The sequence below is a fragment of the Emydura macquarii genome, unplaced genomic scaffold, assembly GCF_026122565.2.
Source record: "Emydura macquarii macquarii isolate MOO-44397 ecotype Brisbane River unplaced genomic scaffold, CSIRO-AGI_Emac_v2 contig_2205, whole genome shotgun sequence".
NCBI classification, from domain to species: domain Eukaryota; kingdom Metazoa; phylum Chordata; order Testudines; family Chelidae; genus Emydura; species Emydura macquarii.
This window is the reverse complement of record NW_027132342.1, coordinates 33,773,415-33,790,464: the sequence shown is the minus strand read 5'-3', so window position 1 is coordinate 33,790,464 and position 17,050 is coordinate 33,773,415. Positions and strand designations below refer to the sequence as shown.

The window sequence follows — 17,050 nt, the reverse complement described above, 5'->3', positions numbered from 1 at the left end:
CATGCACAGGAAATACCATGACACATCCATTGTAGGTCACCACCATTGTTCCATTGCTGGCCACCATGATATCACATGTAGTGCTGAACCTGAAAGGAAAGCCACTCACTCCATCTCTAAACTTCCTCCAAAACTCTCCTGTTAGCTGCCTCTGTTAGCAGCTCTCAAGTTCACCCAGCTTTTTATACCAAGGCTTCGCTGCTTAGCTTAGCTTTGCTCTGCCCCATAATGCCAGGAAATGATTAACCACTCTGACTGCAAACAGCTGGGATGATCAAAGCTCCAATAGTTAGAGTCTCATGGCCCTTAGCAAGGCACCCTGCTTATTCAGGGGCTTAGCTGTGTAGCCTGTACACAGAGAACAAACAGTCAACTAAACTACCACAAGCAGACCAAACACGTCAGTCATCACTGTTACCAGGTGTGAAGGGAAAACAAGATGGGGTCTCTGTTTTTGCTGAGAACTGATTTTAGAAATGGCTGTAAAAAGCCTGAGATAGAAAATGTTCTTTTGGTAGTTATTTAATATTAGAATGTTTTGAAGTAATGAAATAGTTAAGAGGTCTAGACGCTAGTAGAGATGGAATGCAGAGAAAGACCTTGTAACTTAGATAAGGAAAGTTGCAAGTATTCAGTTAGAAAATTCCTAGATAATATTTTTAGTATGTATGACCATGGAAACTGTGACGTCTAAAAACTTGTTTATACCACCCTATAAATACGGTCAGTTTTTTATAAGCAAAGGTCGTTCTTTACATTTGAGGGGACTACCTTCTTTACGTAAAGAATAAACTTTGACTTTGCTAAATCTGTTGTTTGGCTTATTCAGGACTATCCGCTGAGCAAGAGAACTTGTAAGTAAAGACCCCTGAGTTTGGGTTCTTCCACACAGGGAAACCCCATTTTGAAGTCCCCAGACTCCATTTTGTAACCCTGGCCTCCATTTTGAATAAGCAAGACTCACTCCACCATTAGAGGGCAGCTGCATGTCATATCATGCTAAATATAGAATTGGCAGGAAAACCAAACTGGTGGGAGGGGGGGGAGGTAGTAAACAACAATGACTCAGCAGACCATAACACTGAGATAAATAATGGTTGCAAATTTAAAAATAGAACTGGCAGTTAGCAAACTAAGAAACAAGCAGGATGATGTCATGTGTCTAAAAATAGAATTGAAAAATGGTATAAAGGTCAGTGTGTCAGATGACAGCTGATAGCTAAGGAGACAGGTTGAGGGGACAGCTGAGAAGAGAGAGAGAGCATGCAGAAGAGGCAGTGCAGTGTAATCACCGGAGTGAGTCTGTCAGACAAAGTTATAGCTATACTCACAGTTACAGTATAGTGTTAATGTGGGGGAGGAAGGTTAATAAAGATGAATGTGTGTGTTGTGTTGATTGTAAGAGGGATTTATATATGTCAGTCCTAAAGAACATCTAAGAACTGCTGTCAGTGACCTGTGGAAGACTTGCATTCTGAAGCAGGCACACCATTTAGCACCATTTCAATATGGTTTGCAGTGCTCTTCAGCTTGTTGTAAGGGATTTGTGTTTTGGATTATTATTGTGTCAGTGATTGTTGTTGGCACCAATAAAAGATTGTCTTGTGAAAAGCACAAATTAAGGAGTGCAGATGAAATGGAGTGGGTGAAGTCCCGGCCCCATTGAAGTTAATGATAAAATTCCCATAGATTTCAAGGGGGTCAGAATTTCACCCAGTATCTCAAAATACCGGCACTACGTCTAGTATTTTATTGAGTATTAAATTCATGAAAGCAAGCACATAAAAACCAATATTTCAGTTATCACTATTTTGAAAGCATGCTGATTTTCACTTTGAACCTATTTGCTGCAAAACTTAAAATTAGGTCATTCTAACTCTTGATGATTAATTTAAAGTATCAAAATCTAAAATAACTCAAATAAATTCTGCTTAATCATCTAAAAACGAAGAACAAATAAGTGCATTCTTTTCCTAACATCTGTCATATCTATGCCTGAGGTATTACAGGCTTCTAGTGACTGAGGAATCCTGCAGAATTTTTCCTCCAGTAGTTGCTATTTTAAGGTACAACACTACATGGACAGAACATCTCTGACATACATATATAAATCATTTAAATTAATATGGAGGCTTTTTTTTTCTAGGAAATCTTTGAGCTGGAAAACAAATGGCCTAAAGCTTTATAAGCAACACTAAAAGCTTATCAGCAATACTCCAAGGATAGGTATCTTGCAGAAAGCAAAAAGTTATTTACAATGTATTACCAGTTATGAAAATACCTACAGCTAAAATTCACTTCAAAAAAGTCTTCAAAAAGAGTCTTCAAAAAAAAAAAAAAAAAAAGCTTCAATCCCCCGATATACAAATCTTTAAATACTGCCCTTCTTATTTTTTTAAAAAAGTGGTGTTTGATAAGATCCAGAAACTTTGATAAGGTGAAAATTGATTCCCACAGACAAGCAAAGATTAGTAATAATTAAGCTTCTATATGAAGTGCTGGGTTTGTGAAGGAGGTCCTCGGGAGGCAGCCTCATGGCTGCTTTCCCCAGTGCCTGAGCCAGCAGAATGCTCCTCCAGTTAGATGAAGGGTTTTTAGGGACCCTTCATGCCATTCTGGCTCTTTCACCTGGCAAACAGGTGCCAAAGTGGGAGTGAATATCTCACTCCAGGGGTATTGACCTACAGAGCCCTTCCTGAACCATTAAACTACAAAACCTAATGTATTCAGTTACTATTGTATATCTTTGAGGAAGATATTAATTTATTGGAGCTGAGTAAATATTTAAATATCTCCTGATGGAGTCTTCACAAAATACTCCAGAAGTCAAGTTCCATAGAGCAAAGTATGATAAGTAAATGGTAAATTCAGGCTCTAGTTCTTTCTGATCATCTCCTGGAGTGTGTCGTGGCTCTGTTTTGCCTCAGAAAGTGAATGCTTTGTTTCTATGTATCACCATCATTTTGGCAGGGGATAAGACAAATTGTCACTATGGTTTTCAGAAACAGCTTCTTCAGCTCTTGGATGGGGAATTGATCAAAGGGTTAATCTGCTACTCTACAAAAGGGCCACAACTGCCTGCTTTTATTGCAGAGATCTGCAAAGGACTAGGGATGGATTAACTAGGCCTGGAGGGAGAATCAATGACTCTCTCTAGTCTCTAATAGAATAAACAGAGCTAAAATGAGGATGTGCAATTGCTCACAGAGAACATCTTCAACAGTAGATAGGTCTGTCTGTTCCCAACCATAATCCCACAGTATGCTCAAAACATTACTGTTTCTTATGACTGGCATATAGAGACAGAGTGATAATGATTATCCATAAATAGTAAGTTAAGCAGCAGCAGCAGACTTAGACACAACATCCTGGACCCCAGGCAGGACCTCACTCTTATTAATGTGCAGCCAAAGCATTACTGAATCTGACCTGTAATCACAGAAAAGTGCTGCTTACAGGAGACTTTTTTTGTTCCTGTTCATAATTAAAGGCAATATGAATCAACTGATGCATGTGTATATCAGCTAAGACCTTAAAGCTAAAACAAGTGAATTTGGGGAACTGTGACTATTAAAAGACAGGCTTGTACAATAGAGTATGTGAAATACAAAGCAATTGAGCAAAGTACAGATTGCTTCAGGAAGCTAATTTAACTTTAATGAGCCATAGATATTTGTTGAGCCAGTGAAACTGAAAATATACAAATTCAGGCTCTAAAAAAATCCACTACAGAATGAGCAGTTGGCCCTTGTGACATCTTTTCAAAAAGACAATATGAAAAGCAAAAGATAACCAAAATCCTGTAGCAACCAAAAATGTGTTACAACAAACTCACATTCCTATCCCCTGGGCATGGTTGAGAACATGAGCCAAAAAACTGCCTGATCAAATGGGATGAATACAGTGGAAAACTGATTCTTGGGATTTTATGTCATACAGTTAAAACCAAGAGTGTTTACCCATTTGGAGAATGGTAATGCAGTAACACAGATCAAAGTGTGTCTTTTAAAATGGATACTGGGGCACATTTCAGAGACATTCCAAAATGTATAAGAGTGTGTGTATATAACCGTCATATATATAACACGGCCTCTAAAAAAAGTGTGCCGTAACCTAAAGAAAAATCTTGGTAAGTGGAAATCATAGACATGTGGGCTGAAAGGGACCTTGAAAGGTCATCAAGTCCAGCTCCCTGTGCAGTGGCAGGACCAAGTAAACCTAGACCATCCTTGTTAGGAGTTTGTTCAACAGGTTTTTAAAAAACTTCCAATGATGGCAACTCCACAACATCCCTTGGAAGCCTATTCCAAAGCTTAACTATTATGGTTAAAGCTTTTCCTAATATCTAACCTAAATCTCTCTTGGCACAGATGCATATTGAAGTGGTACTGCCAGAGGAACTGAGGCAGGAGTGCAGGATCTGGGAAAGAGGAAAAACTGTGGTGGCAAAATTTGTAGGTGACACAAAAATATTAGTCACTTTATAGTTAAGAGAGCATTTATAAATAATGTATAATGGCTTAATAAATTAATAGGTTCTAATACGTCATTGATCAAGTTGTTATAGATGGTTAGAAAATTCAACAAATCTATAGGTTGTTTTTTAACCATGACTTATAATTCCTGTGACTGATATACTATTCATGTCTGTAACACACCTAAAACATTATATATAATTTATTAATTTTATTAACTATTTATAAATGTAACCATAGTATAAAGTGTGATAATATTAATAAGGTTAATCTAAACTAGAGACGACTGAGAAAACAGAGAGGGACCTAACAGAAATCTAAGTAAATGAGCAGCATGAACTCAGATGAAATTCTCTGTTGAAAAGTGCAAAGTAATACACATTGGAAATAATGATTTGTACTACTATTACATATTGCTGTGTTCTAAATTAACTGTAAGCATTCAGGAAAAATAAGTGGGTGTCATTGTGGAAAACACGACAGCCTCCATTCAATGCACAATTGAAGGCAACCTTTCCCCTTCTGTCCCCCCAGCAGTTAGGATGTATAAAAAATGGGATGGAAAATAATAGTGAAAATAGTTGAATGCCTTTCTATAAATCAATGGTAGGCCCTCACCTGGAATAGTGGGTTCAGTTCTAGTCACTCCACCTAAAACATTATATAGCAGAAGTAGAAGGTGGTCCAGAGATGACTAAAGAAAATGATTAAAGGCTTACAAAGACTCTGTATAGAGAAAGATAGAAAAGATTGATACTATTTTATTAAAAAAGAACCAATTAAGAGTAAAATGATAAAGGCACATCAAATAATAAATGGTATAGAAAAGATAAACTGGGTGCTTTTATTTACCTTTTCCCATTATAAAAAGAATAAGGGCACATTTCATGAAATTGAAAGGCAAACAAATTTGAAATTGACAAAGGTAATATTCTTTTACAGAACTCAAGCTGTAAAATTTATTGCCACAAGATACCATTAAGGGCAGGTGCTTAGTAAATTTCAAGAAAGGTGTACATATTCATATGGCTAATTAGAACATCCACAGTTAAATTAGATTAGAAAGAATATTTAGGGGACATATAAATCCCTCATGCTCCAGGCCATAAGCCAATCACTAATTGGTGAGTTTGGAAGAAACTTCTTTACTCCATAATTCTCCATCATGTGGTTCTTGAATCTGGGAATGGCCACCTGATGTTCTGGTTTGAACTAGTATGGAAAATCTTACGTTACCAAAAGCAAACAGAACAAGTCCAGCTCAGTTGCACTGAGTTACAGTTCAGTATTCCAGCCCAACAACTTCCTGAGAGGGATCATAGGTCTCAAACTCAGGTATGCAGCTTCCCAAGCATTCCTCAGACTGCTGCCATCACCCAGCAGCTCACTTGTATTACCAGGGAGTATGGGCTGATTGACCCTAGCTCACCATAGGCATTGCCCATGAACCTTCCAATTGGTGGAGCTCTGATTGGCTCAGACTCACTATTTAAGACAGAAGGCATCACAGGAAGTTGTCTGAGCAGCTACGTGAATCCCTGGGTGGTTGCTACATTGGATCCTGTCTTGATCCAGATCCCTGTTTCTATGCCTCACTGCCTACTGACTCTGGCTTTGACCTGTGGCTTGATTCCTGACTGTCTCCATTGCTGAGCTCTGGTTCTTGACTCCTGCTCTGACTACTAGGTCTGACCACCACGGCTTTGACCACTAGGTCTGACCTCCTACATCCCAGACTACAACATCTGCACAACACTTTCAACAGATGATTCTGGGAACTTAAATTCATAATCTGCTGGACACTGAAAACCATGGACTTAACAGAGACACTAGTTTTATGGCTTATTACAACAATTTGTAGCACACCTACAACATGTATGAACCCCCTTATGCTTAACAATCTGTCCCACTTTGTATTTAGTTTGAACACACTGGTTATTTTTCCCAGACCCAAAGAAGAGCTCTGAGAAGCTCAAAAGATTGTCGCCTTGCACTAACAGAAGTAGGTCCAATAAAAAACCTCACACATCTTGTCTCTCTCAAACAGCATGATGGCAGTTGCCTTAAAAATATCTGAAATACAGTATAGGATATATATATGAGCAGTTGATAGAACATTCTATCTACTAAGTTTAATTACCAGAAACATGAACTCTATCAATTTAAACCAGCATAAAGTGGTGGAAAAGAACTTACTATTTCACAGGGCACAAATATCATACATTACATTATCTAAGTACTGTATTTCTAAACTTAACTATTTTGGTATCCTCGATTTGTTGGATGGACAATAAGGTACCTCCAGTGACTATACATTTCTGTGGACATTTTCTGCAGTGCAAATGGCACTTAACAGGTCCTAAGACCCCAATTCAGCAATGCACTTAAGCACACGCTTAACTAGAAGTATGTGAACAGTCCCACTGAAGTCAATGGGTCTACTCGTGTTTTTAAAATTAACCATGTGTTGGACTATGGGCTAAGTAATTACTCTTCACAGGTTAACTTGATAAAAATGCCAAATGAGCATGAGAAACTTGACAATTAAAGTAGACTACACATTCAAAACCCAACTGCCCCTGATTTCGGAAAAAAACACTCAAACTATCAAGTTTTGGAAAAAAAACTTTAACAATATTGTCCACTTCTTTTGTAGTAGAAATCTTTAGACTAGACCCAGACACTGAAGTTTATGATCCCCCATCTCTTCATTTAGCTCCACAAATAAGCATAATGATCTTCCACTGGGCACCCTTGCAATTTGTTTCACTCAGTGAGGATAACTTACTGACTGAAAAAGTCTTTACTGTGTTTTAATAATTGTAATAATTGTATATTTACATAACAATTGTATAGTAACAAAGACCTAATTATATTCCATTAATGATCTACATTATGCTAATGTCAAGTTAAAAGCTAAGAACACCATATTCACTGGAACATTTGTTGACAGTCTGATAAACAGAGTTGGCCTAGATGTGATACAGTGATTTATATATTATGTTTGAATGCAATTTCTTAGTCCATTGAAACCTATTTTGCTAAATATTAGGAGGTTATAATTAAATTGGATATAAATCAAAAATCAGTGATCCAAGGATATATCTTATCAGTATGAAAACAAATCACTAATGAATGTATATATAAATGGATATCTACAAAACTAACAGTTCACACGTGTTGATGATATTCATGTAATAAATGGAAGAGCTATGTGATTAGTTTCATTTTTCTTTCATGCATTTAGGAACAATTGTCATCAGCACTCTCTGCACACATCCATCTCTCTGGGTCTTCCTCCAACTTTCTAATAGACCTTAGCAAATAATTGATTTTTTGGTTTGGACACTGAATCAAAGAATCCCCCCACCCCAGAATGATTTATTTAACACCAACTGATTTTTTTCAATTTTGCCTTATCGAAATGAAAATCTGGGGTGGTAGGAAATTCATTCAGATTGAATGATATGTTTCAAATGCCAACTCAAATCAACATTTCATTTGCAGATTCAACTGCAGATTCAAAATTAAGTGTTCAAATGGTTCATTTTTAAAAAATTGAAATAAACCATTTCAACATTTCCACCCCACAAAAAAATTCTATTTTTTGTCCCAGGTTATTCACCAAGTTCAATGTGAATTTGCAAACAGTTGTGGTGCCATAAAAAAAATGCATTTTTCAATAAATTTCCTATTTTCCAAAAAAAAATTTGCCCAGCTCTACTTTCCAATGAGCTTCCAACAACCGCCATTTTAAAAAAAACATGCCATAGACGTAGAGTGAGTATTTTATTTTACTCATATGTAAATTAGAATTGTTAGAAACAAAAACACCCAATGAGATGATCTGATGTTTATGGAAATTCCCTAGATACCCTACTTACTCATTTGTGTACCTAGAACCAGGGTAGAGGATGGTTTCATTTTATTATTTCACTGCTAGAATTAACAGCAATTGAAAAGGGTGTTTCTTGGAATGTCACAATATCACAGGTAAATACCCAATTGACCCATCTTCAAATCAGTGTGTGGCATTATCTTAAATGTCATCATTCACAAAAATATCCCCTACCTGCACCTAAAAAATGATGTTTCCATGAATATCACTGTATCAAATAATGCTGACAAGCTGAAGATGTTTTCCTAATAAAATGGAAGGCAGTAAATACCCTTTGGCTGTAAATGGTTTGGTATGCAAACAGGTAAGAAAAAGTAGAGTAGAATGAGAGATGTACTGTAGAGAGATGAACATGGGTACCAAAATCCTGACCCTGCAATGAACTAAGGGTCTGCCTGTATGTGTCTCCACAAAGAGCCCCAAGAAAATGAGGGCTCCTAAAGCTCAAGTCCCTAGTCTTGTGGTTGTTTTCAGTACTTGTCTATCTGTACTCAGGCCTGGTCTTTACTACAGAGTTAGGCTGATGTAAGGCAGCTTATGTTGACCTAACTCTGTCAGCTCCTACACTAAAATGTTGCTCCCGCCAATGTAACTCGCCCACTACACGGACTTAATAACTCCACCTCCATGAGAGGTGTAGAATCAATGTCGATGTAGTTAGGTTGACACAGTGTCAGTGTAGACACAGCATTGCTTACATCGACTGTTGCTGCCTTTCAGAAGCCTTTTAACAATGCCCCACACTAACAGTTAAATCGGTGCTAACACTCCTGACAAGGACGGGTACCGCCAACAAAAGGAGGGTAGTGTGGATATAGAAAAGTGATTTAATTACTGTGGTGACTGTACGTTGCTGTAACTTAGGGCAACATATTTTTTTAGTCTAGACATGCCCTAGACATGCATGCATCTGTAGACATGCAGATACATAAATAACTTAAATGTACCTTTAACAAACCATTTAATCTGAGTGTGTGAGATTATTTCCACCTGTGTGTGAATCAAATAGCTAATGTATTATTCATGCGAAAGGTAGCTATAATTTTGGATCCAACATTAATGATTTTAGTGATTAATGAACTATTCCTATTGAAGATTTTCACATTTAATCATACAGAAACCTTTAAAAAGAAAACAATATCCGTGGAAAACAGTAAAAACAATTACTACCTTGAAACAGCCACAATGTCAAAGCCATCTTTGATTTTCTGTATGATAACATCCTTCGTCTTCCTTTGAACCTTTAGTTCATGTTCCACCCATTTTTGACAGAATTCCGTATCACAGAAAGTTTTGAACTACGATAGCTCTGAAAGGGAAGAAAGCATTTTAACCAAAAAGATCTCTAACACTACACATCTCACCATTGTTTTAAAAATGAAAGGCAAATAACGTAATGGTTATAAACAAGATTTAGCCCAGTGCTTTTCATTTATCTACAATCTATTTTCCTTCTAGAATTTTTCATCTTTCTCTTCTATTTTGACAGTCAAATTCTGTCATATCAAGTACATAGGTTTAATTCAGCAGCCAAACCTGCTCCCTCATATCTACCCCCCAAATCCTTGTGACAGCATGTAATGGGGTCTACAAATCCCATACTCAGAGGCCAAAGGGAGAGGAGAGCCTCTCCTGCCTACAGGCAAGCAGCCTGACCACTCAGCTGCACAACTGCCAGTCATGGGAGCAGGCCCCTCAGCTGCAACCAATAAGGGAAAAAAGGCCTGTTTTTAAAGGAGGGAGCTCAGAGGAGGAGTAGAAGCAAAAAGGCCTGAGATAGTGAAGAGGCAAAACCCCTGCATCAGGCTGCCTTCAGAAACAAGGCCCAAAGGAACCAGAGTAGACCACTAGGTCTAATTAGTGATCGGAGCCAAGAACTGCCATCATCAGGAGCTAACCAAAGAAAGCCAGTCAGGGAGCAGTAGAGACTCCCGGAAAGACCACATCAAAAACTGCTAACCCAAAATTATGATGATTAATTCCTTTCACAAAATTGCTGATGAGAGGTTTAAAAGAAATCTGTTTGAGTTTTTGCCAGTGTTGTTCTTTCAGTTGTTTTCTGGAAGATGCTAAATTTAGTGTAAGTTCCACGTCAGACTGTGTGAACTCATGAATGTATCACAGTGTATATTTTGCCAGTTTCAGGAACCCTGCCAAACAAGAAGCAGCACAAAGACGAGAGCAGACTTTCACTTTTCTGACTACTTGTGCTGCATCTGCATCCTTCTTACCTACCTTCAGTTGAATCAGCTTTTTTTGTAAATAATTTTTTTGGAGTAAATTGGTTCAGTTACAATTTTTCTGATGAGACTGTTTCAAGGTGAGCTGTTATTACTTTAAGATAGAGATTCAGCTTTTTCTATTAAAAATAACAGCATCTTTCATCTGATTTATAAATCTTTCAACCCACATTGTCTTTTTTTTTTTTTTAAGTGGGGGAAGATCTCTGGGGGCTTATAAATATTTCACGTTACTGTTGGCTTTGTCTTAGCAAAGATTTCCTCTATTCCATTTCATTTTGTAACTGGATTACTCCTAGATGGATACGCTAAAGGAAAACGCCTTTGAAGTAGGAATGTACCTTTCCTCCTGTTAGTCATACTTTCAAATGACACAATGTCTGAACAAAGAAGTGTGTTATAGTGCATTTGTTGTCATGATCTTTTAGTGTGAAGCACTGGTGTTTTGAGTTCCTCTAAACCTTACTGTGCAATTAATTGAAGGTTTGCTTTACTTGTAGCTAATCATGCAAATAAAGCACATGTAAGCAGGAAGCAACCTTGGAGTCAGCTGAGAAAATATATTAATGAGAAATCACTGTGTCCTTTTCAGGGATCCAATTAATCAAAACCAGAACTTTGGGATCTTTTTTTACCCTATCCAGAACACCAGGCATACTAAGGGACGTCCACAGGAGTCAGATCACTCTGCACACAAGAAAACAAGGGACCTGCAAACACTAATTGTTTTAGTGTCTTGTTGTAGTGTATAGGAAGTAGGTAGTATCCCTTTAAATACTCTATAAGCCCTCTACTGGCATTCCCTTTCTTATGTATGTCAGAAGCAAGTGAAGCCACCAAAACTCTGCCAGAGCAGCATTATGTACACGTAGGCAGGCCTTGTATGTTGTATATGGTTAGTAAACATGGTATTTGGACATTAGTGTGCCTTTCTTCCTATTATGTTGTGTAAAGAGTAAAAGAGGCACTACTTGCTATACAGTAAAAGTGACATAGTCAAAGGAAAATTATACTAAAAACAGTGTCAAGAAATGTTATTTTGAAAAATGTCTTTTCAATCCTTTGCCTGTATTTTTAATTTCTTCTTTTCATAGCATGGCAGAGATTCACATGCTTTAACTTCCAATAATGGATATCACAATACTGGATCAGCCTGGGGGCACAGACATTACTAATATACCAGACCTTCCAACATTGTCAACAACAGTTCCTTGGGTTTATTTGAGGCAAGGCGACTGAGTGGGATCAACTAAGTCTTGACTGAAGAAGATATAACTCAGTGGGAGTTTTCAGAATACAGGGTCAAGCCCTTCTGCAGGTAATGTGTATTTGTCAAGTCCAGAATAGGGTGCAAGAAGTGTACTGGATTCCCTGCAGATATTTTTGGCATCTGTTTTATAATCTGGTTTCTGGATTGCCAATGAGTAATAGTTAACTATTTTTGGTGAACAGGTTAGTGCTAGTACTGTATATTGAAACAGTCTCTAACCAGTTCCTCTTGGACAGGTGTCCACTGTCATGCCATTGGTATTTTCAGCAGTCCCAGCCAAAAAGAGAAGTCTGAAGGATGAATAAATATCTTTTCAGCCCTAGACAAGATCTCTCTCTAGGTCAAGACTGTCCTTGAAACTATAGTGGGATAGTTGCCTGGGGAACAGGCATTGTTTCTGCCTCTGTTTTACCTATTCTGTGGCTAATTGGAGGATATTGGAGGGCTGAAAATGAAGGGCAGGAATATAGTCTAATGACTGGTATTGGACTGTGATACTTGGGCTTAAGTCCTGCCTCAGCCACAAGTTTTCTGTGTAATCTTTGGATCCAGCCTGTGCCTCTGAATCCAATTCTTAAAATCAGGGATTCCCCACCTCCACAGGAATGTCATGAGGATAAAATCCATTAATGGTGAGGTGCTCAGACACTGTGGCGCTGAGGGCCACCTGTAGATAGACATAATTTTTTTAAAAGTAATCGGTTGCTTAAGTATAGTGTTTTCTGGCATTGGTTGTCCCAGGAACAACCACAAAATGCAGAGGCATGCGAAAATGAAAAAGTACCAAAAAAAAAAATCTGAATTTAAAACTCAAAAGGTTCTGTTGGGTTTCGATGGAATTTTAGACAGAGTTGGTTCTTATTTTATTTGAACCAGTTACGCTCTCTATATATTAAACAAATGAACGGCATGTTTCACAGTGTTTTGCACTATGCTATAGTTTTTTAGATTCAATCATTCTCTGCTTCTCACTTGCTGGACCCCACAGTCAGCTGAAAATGCATGCAGTAAACAAGCTAGGAGGTTTGTACTCCTGTTGAATTTAAAAAAAAAAAAAAAATGAATTCCAGATAATGCTGAATCAATACAAATCCCAGTACAGCTACAGTTGTTTGAACTTTCTATTTGTTGAGCATCGTCACTACATTGGCATCAATTTCTCCATTTCTCATTCTACTGGAGGATTAGCCATAATCAGTTTTGGCTTGACCAAGCATGAATATTCTGCGAAGGGTTTTGTAAATTGTATTTCACTGAGTAGACAATCCATTGAATTGCAGAGGTTTTTCCCTTTTGGGGTCTCTTTTTTTTTTTTTTTTTTTAAATCATACTCTATATTGTTTTAGAAAATCTACATATTAGTGTTTTAAATGTTCTAATCCACTGGGCAGTGCTTCATCTATGTATGTGCTAAAAAGTAAGAAATCATGTATTGATGGTTGGTTTTAGTTGTGTGGCAAGCCCAGGCTGGAATTTCCTGCATCTGTTCTCTCTCATTATGTAACTGCATTGGATGCATTGATGGGAAAAATAAACCCTTGAACAAAAAGCAGCACAATGGTCTAGGTTGTATTATGAACTAATGTATGGCAGTGTTGCAGGGCTGGTGTGCCCTGTCCCCCTCGTGGAGATGGGGTGGGGGAAAGCTACAGACCCACGATTGTGTCAGCTTAGAGGTCCTTAGTTCCCAGGTGGTGGGGCCTAATAGTTAGAGTCAGGATAGTGGTCCTGGGCCTTCCGGTAGGACCAAGCCACCAACAGTCTAGGGGCCCAGGTCCTTGGCAGGGCTGAGCACCTAACAGGCTGGGGACTCTGGTCCTCAGGTGGGGCCAAGCTACAAACAGTCTGGAGTATTTGTTCTCAAACTGGGGGTCACGACCCCTCAGGGGGTCACAACTGGTTATGTGGGGTTTGTGAGCTGTGAGCCCTGAGCCCCGCCATGCATGGGATTGTGAGCCCCAAGCCCTGTCACCAGCGGAGCGGTGAGCCCTGGCCTGGCCAAAAGCAGTGAGAAAAGATAAATTCATTTTAAGCAATAGCATTTAAATTTAACATTTAACATAGTGTTAAAAAGACATTAAAACCACTTTTTTTACAAGGGGGGTTGCACTCAGAGGCTCGCTATATGAAAGGGGTCACCAATAGAATAAGTTTGAGTACCACTGATCGACCCTCAGACAGGACAGAGCAACAAACAGTCTAAGAGCCCAAACTCTTGCAGCAGGGCTATGTGGCCTAGGGGCCAGAGTCAGTGTGGTTGCCCTCAATCTCAGGGCTTTCAGGCCTAATGGCTGGGGGACAATGGGCCACCACCCAAGGGAGTGATGGTTGGGGTAGGGAGACCTGGGCCCTCCCTATTCCAATGCATCCCAGCCCAAGGCCCTGTTAGTGGTGAGTGTATTCATCACTGGGTCAGTGGGGATCTGGTGGAAACACACTGACCAAGCTCCCAGTTCTGCAACTGGATAACTGTCTAGTCCTCCTGGGATACTTCCTACCCCGTCTCACCTTGCTGCGGTTCACGGGTCTCCTGGTTCATTGGTTGGTGTAGCTCCTAATATCTGTCTCTTCCTGGGCTTTCACAGGCAGATAGATACCGACCTGGGTCTTGGCGCAACTGGCATTCAAGGTCTGGGCTCCAGCAGCTCCTGGATGGCAGCCTACGAAGTATGTCATTCCTCCTCAGCAGGCTGGCCTGACTGAGCTGAGCTACTACCTTTTTATATCTGGGTTCCAGCCAAAGCATGCCCAACGAGGCCGAGGGAGCATAGCCGCCTCAGCTCAGAGAGTGGAGTTAACCCCTGCTGGGCCAGTCCGCTCCATCATAGCCAGCCACCAAAGAACGGAAGCCAGCATATTTTAGCCTGTGACAGTGAGTATATTTGGCAAGAGATATTTAATAGGTGGAGCAGATTGCTCATGCACAAGAAATAGTGCTGGGAGAGAGACTGCTCTTGGTATAATCCCTCTAGTGTTTCTTGTAGGGTGCGGTGATTCCATACAGTTCCCTGCACCCCTGTGTGCAGTAACTAATGCCTCTAATGGATACTTCTCAATGCACAAGTACCAGCCCAAAAACCAGGCTAAGTGTAGGGATAACTGAGAGGTTTTTAATGGAAAGTATTTTCACTGACAAATGGCCTTTTTAAAAAATGAGGCTGTTGACCTTTTCAACATTTCATATTTTGTGTAATTTTTTTTAAATTAAAGCTATTGGAAATTTCTCATTTTTTGATATCCAAAACATTAATTGCTATTTTAATTAAAACATTACAAAAAATAAGTTTCACAAACCCTCTGAAATGGAAACAACAGCAAAATTTGATTTTTCAAACAGCTGTATGAATGACATTTCTAGAAGCATTACCTCCTGAAAGCAGATCCTGTCTTTTTAGAAAAGCATTACTATTTCAGTTTTTCTAACATTACAAAGGGCAGCCTCCTTGACTTAGAGAGCACAGGATAAATTTAATATAACTGTTGCTCGGAAGGGTATATTATTACTGGCATTTCAGTATTGTATAAATGAAATAGCCCTAGAAAACACAAACACATTTCAGTAGAGTGTTTTATTAGAGCTAGCTCTCACACTTGTTTTTTGTACCTGATTTTTCCCTCTAGAGACTGATTAAAATCTGTCCAAGGCAACGAGCAAAATAAATTTAAAAAACATCAACTTCCCACATACAACAAAATTTCACAGTATTTGCTTGAGAGGACCAAGACAATGATTGTGTCTACACAGGAAAGTTTTAGCAATTTGTGGTAGGGTCCACCTCCATAGCACCCCCTAGTACTCAACCATGGCATCACTCATCCCTTCTCACTTTCTCCATGGATCTTTAATCCCCTTGTACCTGGGCTTTCCAGGTCTCTCTTTAATTGACCTTGTGTGGGGCTTTTGGTCTGAGATCAAATCTTCCCTTCAGGGAAGCTTTTGACACTCAACCATCTCTTTCAGCGCCCACAGGCAGGCCATTGACAACAAACTTAAACACTAGTCTCAAAGGAGACCTAAAACAAAAAGCTCTTCTGTCCCTTCTGAGCTACCCTCCCACCCAGTCTGAATTTGCCACTGACTGGATCCTCATTCTCAGTCTACCTCCTAGCCATCTGCTTGGGGGGTTGAGTCTCTCTAGGACTTACCACAGGAGCTTCCTTCTCTCCCACCACTCTTTTGTTTCAGGACCAGCCACAGCAAACAACTTCTCCCCACCCCCCAAGTGAGCTCTCTCTGCTTTGTGGGAAATCACCAGCATCATCTCACCCAAGTATAATAGTTGAACCAAGATATCTGATCCCTAGCCCATCAAAGTCAGGGTGAGGGACAATGAACCAGCTGTAGCTGATCCAGATCCAACACAGGTGAGGCTCAGCCCAACTCTCCTTAAATGGCCAGCAAGTCTGTAGCACAGTTAGACATATATGATCCCCAGGTGGACTTTTTTTTTATTCCAGCATAAGAGTGGCTTTTTTCAATTTGTCTTAAAAAGCTTCCCAAGTGATAAAAAGCCAATTTTGTATATGTGGGAAGGGGTATACCAGTATAATATAATGCTGCAGCAATACCACTATAGTTAAGGTTGCATCACAATTTCTGTTTCAAGGTTGACCTTTTTAAGTCCTCTTAAATTCATCCGCTTGATCAGATTATTTTGACATTTCATTTGCCTCAAGAGGGTGCAGGTTAGAGTTAGTGACCCAGATCTGAGGCCATTGAACTAGGGTTGTGGAGATATAACCCCTGGAAAAAATAGCCATTTAAAAAAAAAAAAAAGTTTCTAGGTTTTTGTTTTGCACAGAGCTAGAGATCAAATTTCCGATGTGATGCAGGTCAAAATGGTCTCCATCTGTTGAGTTTTACCCAAGGTAGTGCATGGCACCCCCTGAATCTTTGGGGGCCCAAATAGAAAACAGTATTGAAAAACACATTCACTTCTTCACTTACGTGTATGTGCAATCTGGAAGGACTGCAGTGTACATGCCCTAATAAAGGAAAAAAGCATGAGAGAGTTTCTATACGACCATTTTATGCTTGCCTTGGTAGTTCAAGGGAATGTGCTGACACCAGTGTCCTTAGTAAGTACCCCACTAGATGTTTCTAGTCTGAACCTTTGTACATATGCACAATAAAGATTTAATAACTCGTGTTGTTTGCTATAAGAAT

At 39.2% G+C, this 17,050-nt stretch overlaps 1 long non-coding RNA gene across 1 annotated transcript; it reads right to left on the bottom strand.

The window, feature by feature from the left end:
* Positions 1-9,472: 9,472 nt before the first annotated feature.
* LOC137160550 (uncharacterized) lies at positions 9,473-16,127 on the bottom strand. The gene is made up of 3 exons (XR_010921920.1): positions 16,030-16,127; positions 14,392-14,543; positions 9,473-9,682 (listed from the first exon to the last, which is right to left on the bottom strand). It is a non-coding gene; the product is annotated as an uncharacterized lncRNA (long non-coding RNA).
* Between the last annotated feature and the right edge of the window lie 923 nt (positions 16,128-17,050).